The following is a 15,170-nucleotide window of genomic DNA, read 5'->3' on the forward strand; positions in this document are numbered from 1 at the left end:
CTCATGACATAACTAATTATAAAACTCAAGAAGAGATTCAGCTACCTAAAAGTGCAAATGAAAATGATGAAAATAAAAAGATCTTAATAAGTCATGTCAATACGAGAAAAAGATGGAACCGAAAAAAAATGTAGTTCTCGACAACAATTTTGCTTATAATATTGCTATTGACATAATAAAAGAAAATGAGGATCCTGAGTCTAAATCTATTGAGGAATGTAAAATAGAAAATATTGGCAAAAATGGAAAGATGCAATTCAAGCATAATTGAATTCACTTTCTAAACGTGAAGTTTTTGGACCTGTAGTCCAAACACCTAAAGGTGTAAAGCCAGTAGGATATAAATGAGTATTTGTATAAAAATGAAATGAAATTGATGAAGTCGTAAGATATAAAGCTCGATTTGAAGCACAAGGATTTTCACAAAGGTCTGGCATTGATTATGAATAGACATATTTTCCTGTGGTGGATGTAATCACATTTAGATATCTTATTATTATGGCAGTACGTAAAAAGCTTGGCATGCATTTAATGGATGTTGTTACATCCTATTTATTGCTATAGAAATAATAAAAGAAAATGAGGATCCTGAGTCTAAATCTATTGAGGAATGTAAAAATAGAAAAGATTGGAAAAAATGGAAAGATGCAATTCAAGCTGAATTGAATTCACTTTCTAAACGTGAAGTTTTTGGACCTATAGTCCAAACACTTAAAGGTGTAAAGCCAGTAGGATATAAATGAGTATTTGTATGAAAATGAAATGAAATTGATGAAGTCGTAAGATATAAAGCTCGATTTGTAGCACAAGGATTTTCACAAAGGCCTGGCATTGATTATGAATAGACATATTTTCCTGTGGTGGATGCAATCACGTTTAGATATCTTATTAGTATGGCAGTACGTAAAAAGCTTGACATGCATCTAATGGATATTGTTACATCCTATTTATTGCTATAGAAATAATAAAAGAAAATGAGGATCCTGAGTCTAAATCTATTGAGGAATGTAAAAATAGAAAAGATTGGCAAAAATGGAAAGATGCAATTCAAGCTGAATTGAATTCACTTTCTAAACGTGAAGTTTTTGGACATGTAGTCCAAACACCTAAAGGTGTAAAGCCAGTAGGATATAAATGAGTATTTGTATGAAAATGAAATGAAATTGATGAAGTAGTAAGATATAAAGCTCGATTTGTAGCACAAGGATTTTCACAAAGGCCTGGCATTGATTATGAATAGACATATTTTCCTGTGGTGGATGCAATCACGTTTAGATATCTTATTAGTATGGCAGTACGTAAAAAGCTTGACATGCATCTAATGGATGTTATTACATCCTATTTATTGCTATAGAAATAATAAAAGAAAATGAGGATCCTGAGTCTAAATCTATTGAGGAATGTAAAAATAGAAAAGATTGGAAAAAATGAAAGATGCAATTCAAGCTGAATTGAATTCACTTTCTAAACGTGAAGTTTTTGGACCAGTAGTCCAAACACCTAAATGTGTAAAGCCAGTAGGATATAAATAAGTATTTGTATGAAAATGAAATGAAATTGATGAAGTCGTAAGATATAAAGCTCGATTTGTAGCACAAGGATTTTCACAAATGTCTGGCATTGATCATGAATAGACATATTTTCCTGTGGTGGATGCAATCACGTTTAGATATCTTATTAGTATGGCAGTACGTAAAAAGCTTGACATGCATCTAATGGATGTTGTTACATCCTATTTATTGCTATACAAATAATAAAAGAAAATGAGGATCCCGAGTCTAAATCTATTGAGAAATGTAAAAATAGAAAAGATTGGCAAAAATGGAAAGATGCAATTCAAGCATAATTGAATTCACTTTCTAAACGTGAAGTTTTTGGACCTGTAGTCCAAACACCTAAAGGTGTAAAGCCAGTAGGATATAAATGAGTAATTGTATGAAAATGAAATGAAATTGATGAAGTCGTAAGATATAAAGCTCGATTTGTAGCACAAGGATTTTCACAAAGGCCTGGCATTGATTATGAATAAAATATTTTCCTGTGGTGGATACAATCACGTTTAGATATCTTATTAGTATGGCAGTACGTAAAAAGCTTGACATGCATCTAATGGATGTTGTTACATCCTATTTATTGCTATAGAAATAATAAAATAAAACGAGGATCCTGAGTCTAAATCTATTGAGGAATGTAAAAATAGAAAAGATTGGCAAAAATGGAAAGATGCAATTCAAGCTGAATTGAATTCACTTTCTAAAGTGAAGTTTTTGGACCTGTAGTCCAAACACCTAAAGGTGTAAAGCCAGTAGGATATAAATGAGTATTTGTATGAAAATGAAATGAAATTGATGAAGTCGTAAGATATAAAGCTCGATTTGTAGCACAAGGATTTTCACAAAGGCCTGGCATTGATTATGAATAGACATATTTTCATGTGGTGGATGCAATCACGTTTAGATATCTTATTAGTATGGCAGTACGTAAAAAGCTTGACATGCATCTAATGGATGTTGTTACATCCTATTTATTGCTATAGAAATAATAAAAGAAAATGAGGATCCTGAGTCTAAATCTATTGAGGAATGTAAAAATAGAAAAGATTGGAAAAAATGAAAAGATGCAATTCAAGCTAAATTGAACTCACTTTATAAACGTGAAGTTTTTGGACCTGTAGTCGAAACACCTAAATGTGTAAAGCCAGTAGGATATAAATAAGTATTTGTATGAAAATGAAATGAAATTGATGAAGTCGTAAGATATAAAGCTCGATTTGTAGCACAAGGATTTCACAAAGGTCTGGCATTGATCATGAATAGACATATTTTCCTGTGGTGGATGCAATCACGTTTAGATATCTTATTAGTATGGCAGTACGTAAAAAGCTTGACATGCATCTAATGGATGTTGTTACATCCTATTTATTGCTATAGACATAATAATAGAAAATGAGGATCCGAGTCTAAATCTATTGAGGAATGTAAAAATAGAAAAGATTGGCAAAAATGGAAAGATGCAATTCAAGTAGAATTGAATTCACTTTCTAAACGTGAAGTTTTTGGACCTGTAGTCCAAGCACCTAAAGGTGCAAAGCCAGTAGGATATAAATGAGTATTTGTATGAAAATAAAATGAAATTGATGAAGTCGTAAGATATAAAGCTCGATTTGTAGCACAAGAAATTTCACAAAGGCCTGACATTGATTATGAATAGACATATTTTCCTGTGGTGGATGCAATCATGTTTAGATATCATATTAGTATGGCAGTACGTAAAAAGATTGGCACGCATCTAATGGATGTTGTTACATCTTATTTATTGTTATAGAAGTAAAAAAATGAGGATCCTGAGTCTAAATCTATTGAGGAATATAAAAATAGAACAGATTGGCAAAAATAGAAAGATGCAATTCAAGCTGAATTGAATTCACTTTCTAAACGTGAAGTTTTTGGACCTATAGTCCAAACACCTAAAGGTGTAAAGCCAGTAGGATATAAATGAGTATTTGTATGAAAATGAAATGAAATTGATGAAGTCATAAGATATAAAGCTCGATTTCTAGCACAAGGATTTTCACAAAGGCCTGGCGTTGATTTTGAATAGACATATTTTCATGTGGTGGATGCAATCACGTTTAGATATCTTATTAGTATGGCAGTACGTAAAAAGCTTGACATACATCTAATGGATATTGTTACATCTTATTTATTGCTATAGAAATAATAAAAGAATATGAGGATCCTCGGTCTAATTCTATTGAGGAATGTAAAAATAGAAAAGATTGGCAAAAATGGAAAGATGCAATTCAAGCTGAATTGAATTCACTTTCTAAACGTGAAGTTTTTGGACCTGTACTCCAAACACCTAAAGGTGTAAAGCCAGTAGGATATAAATAAGTATTTGTATGAAAATGAAATGAAATTGATGAAGTCGTAAGATATAAAGCTCGATTTGTAGCACAAGGATTTTCACAAAGGCCTGGCATTGATTATGAATAGACATATTTTCATGTGGTGGATGCAATCACGTTTAGATATCTTATTATATGGCAGTACGTAAAAAGCTTGCATGCATTAATGGATGTTGTTACATCCTATTTATTGCTATAGAAATAATAAAAGAAAATGAGGATCCTGAGTCTAAATCTATTGAGGAATGTAAAAATAGAAAAGATTGGCAAAAATGGAAGATGCAATTCAAGCTGAATTAATTCACTTTTAAACGTGAAGTTTTGGACCTATAGTCCAAACACTAAAGGTGTAAAACCAGTAGGATATAAATGAGTATTTGTATGAAAATGAAATGAAATTGATGAAGTCGTAAGATATAAAGCTCGATTTGTAGCACAAGGATTTTCACAAAGGCCTGGCATTGATTATGAATAGACATATTTTCCTGTGGTGGATGCAATCACGTTTAGATATCTTATTAGTATGGCAGTACGTAAAAAGCTTGACATGCATCTAATGGATATTGTTACATTATTTATTGCTATAGAAATAATAAAGAAAATGAGGATCCTGAGTCTAAATCTATTGAGGAATGTAAAAATAGAAAAGATTGGCAAAAATGGAAAGATGCAATTCAAGCTGAATTGAATTCACTTTCTAAACGTGAAGTTTTTGGACATGTAGTCCAAACACCTAAAGGTGTAAAGCCAGTAGGATATAAATGAGTATTTGTATGAAAATGAAATAAATTGATGAAGTCGTAAGATATAAAGCTCGATTTGTAGCACAAGGATTTTCACAAATGTCTGGCATTGATATGAATAGACATATTTTCCTGTGGTGGATGCAATCACGTTTAGATATCTTATTAGTATGGCAGTACGTAAAAAGCTTGACATGCATCTAATGGATGTTGTTACATCCTATTTATTGCTATAGAAATAATAAAAGAAAATGAGGATCCGAGTCTAAATCTATTGAGAATGTAAAAATAGAAAAGATTGGCAAAAATGGAAAGATGCAATTCAAGCAATTGAATTCACTTTCTAAACGTGAAGTTTTTGGACCTGTAGTCCAAACACCTAAAGGTGTAAAGCCAGTAGGATATAAATGAGTATTTGTATGAAAATGAAATGAAATTGATGAAGTCGTAAGATATAAAGCTCGATTTGTAGCACAAGGATTTTCACAAAGGCCTGGCATTGATTATGAATAACATATTTTCCTGTGGTGGATGCAATCACGTTTAGATATCTTATTAGTATGGCAGTACGTAAAAAGCTTGACATGCATCTAATGGATGTTGTTACATCCTATTTATTGCTATAGAAATAATAAAAGAAAATGAGGATCCTGAGTCTAAATCTATTGAGGAATGTAAAAATAGAAAAGATTGGCAAAAATGGAAAGATGCAATTCAAGCTGAATTGAATTCACTTTCTAAACGTGAAGTTTTTGGACTATAGTCCAAACACTAAAGGTGTAAAGCCAGTAGGATATAAATGAGTATTTGTATGAAAATGAAATGAAATTGATGAAGTCGTAAGATATAAAGCTCGATTTGTAGCACAAGGATTTTCACAAAGGCCTGGCATTGATTATGAATAGACATATTTTCCTGTGGTGGATGCAATCACGTTTAGATATCTTATTAGTATGGCAGTACGTAAAAAGCTTGACATGCATCTAATGGATATTGTTACATCCTATTTATTGCTATAGAAATAATAAAGAAAAGAGGATCCTGAGTCTAAATCTATTGAGGAATGTAAAAATAGAAAAGATTGGAAAAATGGAAAGATGCAATTCAAGCTAAATTGAATTCACTTTCTAAACGTGAAGTTTTTGGACCTGTAGTCCAAACACCTAAAGTGTAAAGCCAGTAGGATATAAATAGTATTTGTATGAAAATGAAATGAAATTGATGAAGTCGTAAGATATAAAGCTCGATTTGTAGCACAAGAATTTCACAAAGGCCTGACTTGATTATGAATAGACATATTTTCCTGTGGTGGATGCAATCATGTTTAGATATCATATTAGTATGGCAGTACGTAAAAAGATTGGCATGCATCTAATGGATGTTGTTACATCTTATTTATTGTATAGAAGTAAAAAAAATGAGGATCCTGAGTCTAAATCTATTGAGGAATGTAAAAATAGAAAAGATTGGCAAAAAGGAAAGATGCAATTCAAGCTGAATTGAATTCACTTTCTAAACGTGAAGTTTTTGGACCTATAGTCCAAACACCTAAAGGTGTAAAGCCAGTAGGATATAAATGAGTATTTGTATGAAAATGAAATGAAATTGATGAAGTCATAAGATATAAAGCTCGATTTGTAGCACAAGGATTTTCACAAAGGCCTGGCATTGATTTGAATAGACATATTTTCATGTGGTGGATGCAATCACGTTTAGATATCTTATTAGTATGGCAGTACGTAAAAAGCTTGACATGCATCTAATGGATATTGTTACATCCTATTTATTGCTATAGAAATAATAAAAGAAAATGAGGATCCTGAGTCTAAATCTATTGAGGAATGTAAAAATAGAAAAGTTGGCAAAAATGGAAAGATGCAATTCAAGCTGAATTGAATTCACTTTCTAAACGTGAAGTTTTTGGACCTGTAGTCCAAACACCTAAAGGTGTAAAGCCAGTAGGATATAAATAAGTATTTGTATGAAAATGAAATGAAATTGATGAAGTCGTAAGATATAAAGCTCGATTTGTAGCACAAGGATTTTCACAAAGGCCTGGCATTGATTATGAATAGACATATTTTCATGTGGTGGATGCAATCACGTTTAGATATCTTATTATTATGGCAGTACGTAAAAAGCTTGGCATGCATTAATGGATGTTGTTACATCCTATTTATTGCTATAGAAATAATAAAGAAAATGAGGATCCTGAGTCTAAATCTATTGAGGAATGTAAAAATAGAAAAGATTGGCAAAAATGGATAGATGCAATTCAAGCTGAATTAATTCACTTTATAAACGTGAAGTTTTTGGACCTATAGTCCAAACACCTAAAGGTGTAAACCAGTAGGATATAAATGAGTATTTGTATGAAAATGAAATGAAATTGATGAAGTCGTAAGATATAAAGCTCGATTTGTAGCACAAGGATTTTCACAAAGGCCTGGCATTGATTATGAATAGACATATTTTCCTGTGGTGGATGCAATCACGTTTAGATATCTTATTAGTATGGCAGTACGTAAAAAGCTTGACATGCATCTAATGGATATTGTTACATTATTTATTGCTATAGAAATAATAAAGAAAATGAGGATCCTGAGTCTAAATCTATTGAGGAATGTAAAAATAGAAAAGATTGGCAAAAATGGAAAGATGCAATTCAAGCTGAATTGAATTCACTTTCTAAACGTGAAGTTTTTGGACATGTAGTCCAAACACCTAAAGGTGTAAAGCCAGTAGGATATAAATGAGTATTTGTATGAAAATGAAATAAATTGATGAAGTCGTAAGATATAAAGCTCGATTTGTAGCACAAGGATTTTCACAAATGTCTGGCATTGATCATGAATAGACATATTTTCCTGTGGTGGATGCAATCACGTTTAGATATCTTATTAGTATGGCAGTACGTAAAAAGCTTGACATGCATCTAATGGATGTTGTTACATCCTATTTATTGCTATAGAAATAATAAAAGAAAATGAGGATCCCGAGTCTAAATCTATTGAGAATGTAAAAATAGAAAAGATTGGCAAAAATGGAAAGATGCAATTCAAGCAAATTGAATTCACTTTCTAAACGTGAAGTTTTTGGACCTGTAGTCCAAACACCTAAAGGTGTAAAGCCAGTAGGATATAAATGAGTATTTGTATGAAAATGAAATGAAATTGATGAAGTCGTAAGATATAAAGCTCGATTTGTAGCACAAGGATTTTCACAAAGGCCTGGCATTGATTATGAATAACATATTTTCCTGTGGTGGATGCAATCACGTTTAGATATCTTATTAGTATGGCAGTACGTAAAAAGCTTGACATGCATCTAATGGATGTTGTTACATCCTATTTATTGCTATAGAAATAATAAAAGAAAATGAGGATCCTGAGTCTAAATCTATTGAGGAATGTAAAAATAGAAAAGATTGGCAAAAATGGAAAGATGCAATTCAAGCTGAATTGAATTCACTTTCTAAACGTGAAGTTTTTGGACTATAGTCCAAACACTTAAAGGTGTAAAGCCAGTAGGATATAAATGAGTATTTGTATGAAAATGAAATGAAATTGATGAAGTCGTAAGATATAAAGCTCGATTTGTAGCACAAGGATTTTCACAAAGGCCTGGCATTGATTATGAATAGACATATTTTCCTGTGGTGGATGCAATCACGTTTAGATATCTTATTAGTATGGCAGTACGTAAAAAGCTTGACATGCATCTAATGGATATTGTTACATCCTATTTATTGCTATAGAAATAATAAAAGAAAACGAGGATCCTGAGTCTAAATCTATTGAGGAATGTAAAAATAGAAAAGATTGGAAAAATGGAAAGATGCAATTCAAGCTAAATTGAATTCACTTTCTAAACGTGAAGTTTTTGGACCTGTAGTCCAAACACCTAAAGGTGTAAAGCCAGTAGGATATAAATAAGTATTTGTATGAAAATGAAATGAAATTGATGAAGTCGTAAGATATAAAGCTCATTTGTAGCACAAGGATTTTCCAAAGGTCTGGCATTGATCATGAATAGACATATTTTCCTGTGGTGGATGCAATCACGTTTAGATATCTTATTAGTATGGCAGTACATAAAAAGCTTGACATGCATCTAATGGATGTTGTTACATCCTATTTATTGCTATAGAAATAATAATAGAAAATGAGGATCCCGAGTCTAAATCTATTGAGGAATGTAAAAATAGAAAAGATTGGCAAAAATGGAAAGATGCAATTCAAGCAGAATTGAATTCACTTTCTAAACGTGAAGTTTTTGGACCTGTAGTCCAAGCACCTAAAGGTGCAAAGCCAGTAGGATATAAATGAGTATTTGTATGAAAATGAAATGAAATTGATGAAGTCGTAAGATATAAAGCTCGATTTGTAGCACAAGAATTTCACAAAGGCCTGACGTTGATTATGAATAGACATATTTTCCTGTGGTGGATGCAATCATGTTTAGATATCTATTAGTATGGCAGTACGTAAAAAGATTGCATGCATCTAATGGATGTTGTTACATCTTATTTATTGTATAGAAGTAAAAAAAATGAGGATCCTGAGTCTAAATCTATTGAGGAATGTAAAAATAGAAAAGATTGGCAAAAAGGAAAGATGCAATTCAAGCTGAATTGAATTCACTTTCTAAACGTGAAGTTTTTGGACCTATAGTCCAAACACCTAAAGGTGTAAAGCCAGTAGGATATAAATGAGTATTTGTATGAAAATGAAATGAAATTGATGAAGTCATAAGATATAAAGCTCGATTTGTAGCACAAGGATTTTCACAAAGGCCTGGCATTGATTTGAATAGACATATTTTCATGTGGTGGATGCAATCACGTTTAGATATCTTATTAGTATGGCAGTACGTAAAAAGCTTGACATGCATCTAATGGATATTGTTACATCCTTTTATTGCTATAGAAATAATAAAAGAAAATGAGGATCCTGAGTCTAAATCTATTGAGGAATGTAAAAATAGAAAAGGTTGGCAAAAATGGAAAGATGCAATTCAAGCTGAATTGAATTCACTTTCTAAACGTGAAGTTTTTGGACCTGTAGTCCAAACACTAAAGGTGTAAAGCCAGTAGGATATAAATGAGTATTTGTATGAAAATGAAATGAAATTGATGAAGTCGTAAGATATAAAGCTCGATTTGTAGCACAAGGATTTCACAAAGGCCTGGCATTGATTATGAATAGACATATTTTCCTGTGGTGGATGCAATCACGTTTAGATATCTTATTAGTATGGCAGTACGTAAAAAGCTTGACATGCATCTAATGGATGTTGTTACATCCTATTTATTGCTATAGAAATAATAAAGAAAATGAGGATCCTGAGTCTAAATCTATTGAGGAATGTAAAAATAGAAAAGATTGGCAAAAATGGAAAGATGCAATTCAAGCTGAATTGAATTCACTTTCTAAACGTGAAGTTTTTGGACCTTAGTCCAACACCTAAAGGTGTAAAGCCAGTAGGATATAAATGAGTATTTGTATGAAAATGAAATGAAATTGATGAAGTCGTAAGATATAAAGCTCGATTTGTAGCACAAGGATTTTCACAAAGGCTGGCATTGATATGAATAGACATATTTTCCTGTGGTGGATGCAATCACGTTTAGATATCTTATTAGTATGGCAGTACGTAAAAAGCTTGACATGCATCTAATGGATGTTGTTACATCCTATTTATTGCTATAGAAATAATAAAGAAAATGAGGATCCGAGTCTAAATCTATTGAGGAATGTAAAAATAGAAAAGATTGGCAAAAATGGAAAGATGCAATTCAAGCTGAATTGAATTCACTTTCTAAACGTGAAGTTTTTGGACCTGTAGTCCAACACCTAAGGTGTAAAGCCAGTAGGATATAAATAGTATTTGTATGAAAATGAAATGAAATTGATGAAGTCGTAAGATATAAAGCTCGATTTGTAGCACAAGGATTTTCACAAAGGCCTGGCATTGATTATGAATAGACATATTTTCCTGTGGTGGATGCAATCACGTTTAGATATCTTATTAGTATGGCAGTACGTAAAAAGCTTGACATGCATCTAATGGATGTTGTTACATCCTATTTATTGCTATAGAAATATAAAAGAAAATGAGGATCCTGAGTCTAAATCTATTGAGGAATGTAAAAATAGAAAAGATTGGCAAAAATGGAAAGATGCAATTCAAGCTGAATTGAATTCACTTTCTAAACGTGAAGTTTTTGGACCTGTAGTCCAAACACCTAAAGGTGTAAAGCCAGTAGGATATAAATGAGTATTTGTATGAAATGAAATGAATTGATGAAGTCGTAAGATATAAAGCTCGATTTGTAGCACAAGGATTTTCACAAAGGCCTGGAATTGATTATGAATAGACATATTTTCCTGTGGTGGATGCAATCATGTTTAGATATCTATTAGTATGGCAGTACGTAAAAAGCTTGACATGCATCTAATGGATGTTGTTACATCCTATTTATTGCTATAGAAATAATAAAAGAAAATGAGGATCCGAGTCTAAATCTATTGAGGAATGTAAAAATAGAAAAGATTGGAAAAATGGAAAGATGCAATTCAAGCTAATTGAATTCACTTTCTAAACGTGAAGTTTTTGGACCTGTAGTCCAAACACCTAAAGGTGTAAAGCCAGTAGGATATAAATGAGTATTTGTATGAAAATGAAATGAAATTGATGAAGTCGTAAGATATAAAGCTCGATTTGTAGCACAAGGATTTTCACAAAGCCTGGCATTGATTATGAATAGACATATTTTCCTGTGGTGGATGCAATCACGTTTAGATATCTTATTAGTATGGCAGTACGTAAAAAGCTTGACATGCATCTAATGGATGTTGTTACATCCTATTTATTGCTATAGAAATAATAAAAGAAAATGAGGATCCTGAGTCTAAATCTATTGAGGAATGTAAAAATAGAAAAGGTTGGCAAAAATGGAAAGATGCAATTCAAGCTGAATTGAATTCACTTTCTAAACGTGAAGTTTTTGGACCTGTAGTCCAAACACCTAAAGGTGTAAAGCCAGTAGGATATAAATGAGTATTTGTATGAAAATGAAATGAAATTGATGAAGTCGTAAGATATAAAGCTCGATTTGTAGCACAAGGATTTTCACAAAGGCCTGGCATTCATTATGAATAGACATATTTTCCTATGGTGGATGCAATCACGTTTAGATATCTTATTAGTATGGCAGTACGTAAAAAGCTTGACATGCATCTAATGGATGTTGTTACATCCATTTATTGCTATAGAAATAATAAAAGAAAATGAGGATCCTGAGTCTAAATCTATTGAGGAATGTAAAAATAGAAAAGATTGGAAAAAATGAAAAATGCAATTCAAGCTGAATTGAATTCACTTTCTAAACGTGAAGTTTTGGACCTGTAGTCCAAACACCTAAATGTGTAAAGCCAGTAGGATATAAATAAGTATTTGTATGAAAATGAAATGAAATTGATGAAGTCGTAAGATATAAAGCTCGATTTGTAGCACAAGGATTTTCACAAAGGCCTGGCATTGATTATGAATAGACATATTTTCCTGTGGTGGATGCAATCACGTTTAGATATCTTATTAGTATGGCAGTACGTAAAAAGCTTGACATGCATCTAATGGATGTTGTTACATCCTATTTATTGCTATAGAAATAATAAAAGAAAATGAGGATCCTGAGTCTAAATCTATTGAGGAATGTAAAAATAGAAAAGATTGGCAAAAATGGAAAGATGCAATTCAAGCTGAATTGAATTCACTTTCTAAACGTGAAGTTTTTGGACCTGTAGTCCAAACACCTAAAGGTGTAAAGCCAGTAGGATATAAATGAGTATTTGTATGAAAATGAAATGAAATTGATGAAGTCGTAAGATATAAAGCTCGATTTGTAGCACAAGGATTTTCACAAAGGCCTGGCATTGATTATGAATAGACATATTTTCTTGGTGGATGCAATCACGTTTAGATATCTTATTAGTATGGCAGTACGTAAAAAGCTTGACATGCATCTAATGGATGTTGTTACATCCTATTTATTGCTATAGAAATAATAAAGAAAATGAGGATCCCGAGTCTAAATCTATTGAGGAATGTAAAAATAGAAAAGATTGGCAAAAATGGAAAGATGCAATTCAAGCAGAATTGAATTCACTTTCTAAACGTGAAGTTTTTGGACCTGTAGTCCAACACCTAAAGGTGAAAGCCAGTAGGATATAAATGAGTATTTGTATGAAAATGAAATGAAATTGATGAAGTCGTAAGATATAAAGCTCGATTTGTAGCACAAGGATTTTCACAAAGGCCTGGCATTGATTATGAATAGACATATTTTCCTATGGTGGATGCAATCACGTTTAGATATCTTATTAGTATGGCAGTACGTAAAAAGCTTGACATGCATCTAATGGATGTTGTTACATCCTATTTATTGCTATAGAAATAATAAAAGAAAATGAGATCCGAGTCTAAATTATTGAGAAATGTAAAAATAGAAAAGATTGGAAAAATGGAAAGATGCAATTCAAGCTAATTGAATTCACTTTCTAAACGTGAAGTTTTTGGACCTGTAGTCCAAACACCTAAAGGTGTAAAGCCAGTAGGTATAAATGAGTATTTGTATGAAAATGAAATGAAATTGATGAAGTCGTAAGATATAAAGCTCGATTTGTAGCACAAGGATTTTCACAAAGGTCTGGCATTGATCATGAATAGACATATTTTCCTGTGGTGGATGCAATCACGTTTAGATATCTTATTAGTATGGCAGTACGTAAAAGCTTGACATGCATCTAATGGATGTTGTTACATCCTATTTATTGCTATAGAAATAATAAAGAAAATGAGGATCCCGAGTCTAAATCTATTGAGGAATGTAAAATAGAAAAGATTGGCAAAAATGGAAAGATGCAATTCAAGCAGAATTGAATTCACTTTCTAAACGTGAAGTTTTGGACCTGTAGTCCAAGCACCTAAAGGTGTAAAGCCAGTAGGATATAAATGAGTATTTGTATGAAAATGAAATGAAATTGATGAAGTCGTAAGATATAAACTCGATTTGTAGCAAAGGATTTTCACAAAGGCCTGGCATTGATTATGAATAACATATTTTCCTGTGGTGGATGCAATCACGTTTAGATATCTTATTAGTATGGCAGTACGTAAAAAGCTTGACATGCATCTAATGGATGTTGTTACATCCTATTTATTGCTATAGAAATAATAAAATAAAATGAGGATCCTGAGTCTAAATCTATTAGGAATGTAAAAATAGAAAAGATTGGCAAAAATGGAAAGATGCAATTCAAGCTGAATTGAATTCACTTTCTAAACGTGAAGTTTTTGGACCTGTAGTCCAAACACCTAAAGGTGTAAAGCCAGAAGGATATAAATGAGTATTTGTATGAAAATGAAATGAAATTGATGAAGTCGTAAGATATAAAGCTCGATCTGTAGCACAAGGATTTTCACAAAGGCCTGCATTGATTATGAATAGACATATTTTCATGTGGTGGATGCAATCACGTTTAGATATCTTATTAGTATGGCAGTACGTAAAAAGCTTGACATGCATCTAATGGATGTTGTTACATCCTATTTATTACTATAGAAATAATAAAAGAAAATGAGGATTCCGAGTCTAAATCTATTGAGGAATGTTAAAATAGAAAAGATTGGAAAAAATGAAAAGATGCAATTCAAGCTAAATTGAATTCACTTTCTAAACGTGAAGTTTTTGGACCTGTAGTCCAAACACGTAAATGTGTAAAGCCAGTAGGATATAAATAAGTATTTGTATGAAAATGAAATGAAATTGATGAAGTCGTAAGATATAAAGCTCGATTTGTAGCACAAGGATTTTCACAAAGGTCTGGCATTGATCATGAATAGACATATTTTCCTGTGGTGGATGCAATCACGTTTAGATATCTTATTAGTATGGCAGTACGTAAAAAGCTTGACATGCATCTAATGGATGTTGTTACATCCTATTTATTGCTATAGAAATAATAATAGAAAATGAGGATCCCGAGTCTAAATCTATTGAGGAATGTAAAAATAGAAAAGATTGGCAAAAATAATAAGATGCAATTCAAGCAGAATTGAATTCACTTTCTAAACGTGATGTGACAGCCCAAAATTTACCCTAGTCGGGAAGTGGTTTCGGGACCACAAGACCGAGTCGTAAAAATAATTACTTGCTATATTCTATGCTTATTATGTGTGAACATGAGTATGTGGAAGTTTCACTCCCTAATTTTACCAATTGCATGAGAAATTATTAATTGGGATCAATTTGAGACATTGTAAAAATATGATAGTCTAATTCAAATGGTCTATTAGTGCATGTACCAAAAAGAGTGGTTTTGCATGTCAAATTGCCCAAAAGATGATGGGTGGCCGGCCAAGGAGTGATGGTGCTCCACTTATTTCAATTTATTATGTTTTGTTTAGTTAACAAATGACTTAAAATAATTATAATAAAATGGAATAAAAGAGAAAAA

Source organism: Gossypium hirsutum, chromosome D04 (genome assembly GCF_007990345.1).
Source record: "Gossypium hirsutum isolate 1008001.06 chromosome D04, Gossypium_hirsutum_v2.1, whole genome shotgun sequence".
Classification (NCBI taxonomy): Eukaryota; Viridiplantae; Streptophyta; class Magnoliopsida; order Malvales; family Malvaceae; genus Gossypium; species Gossypium hirsutum.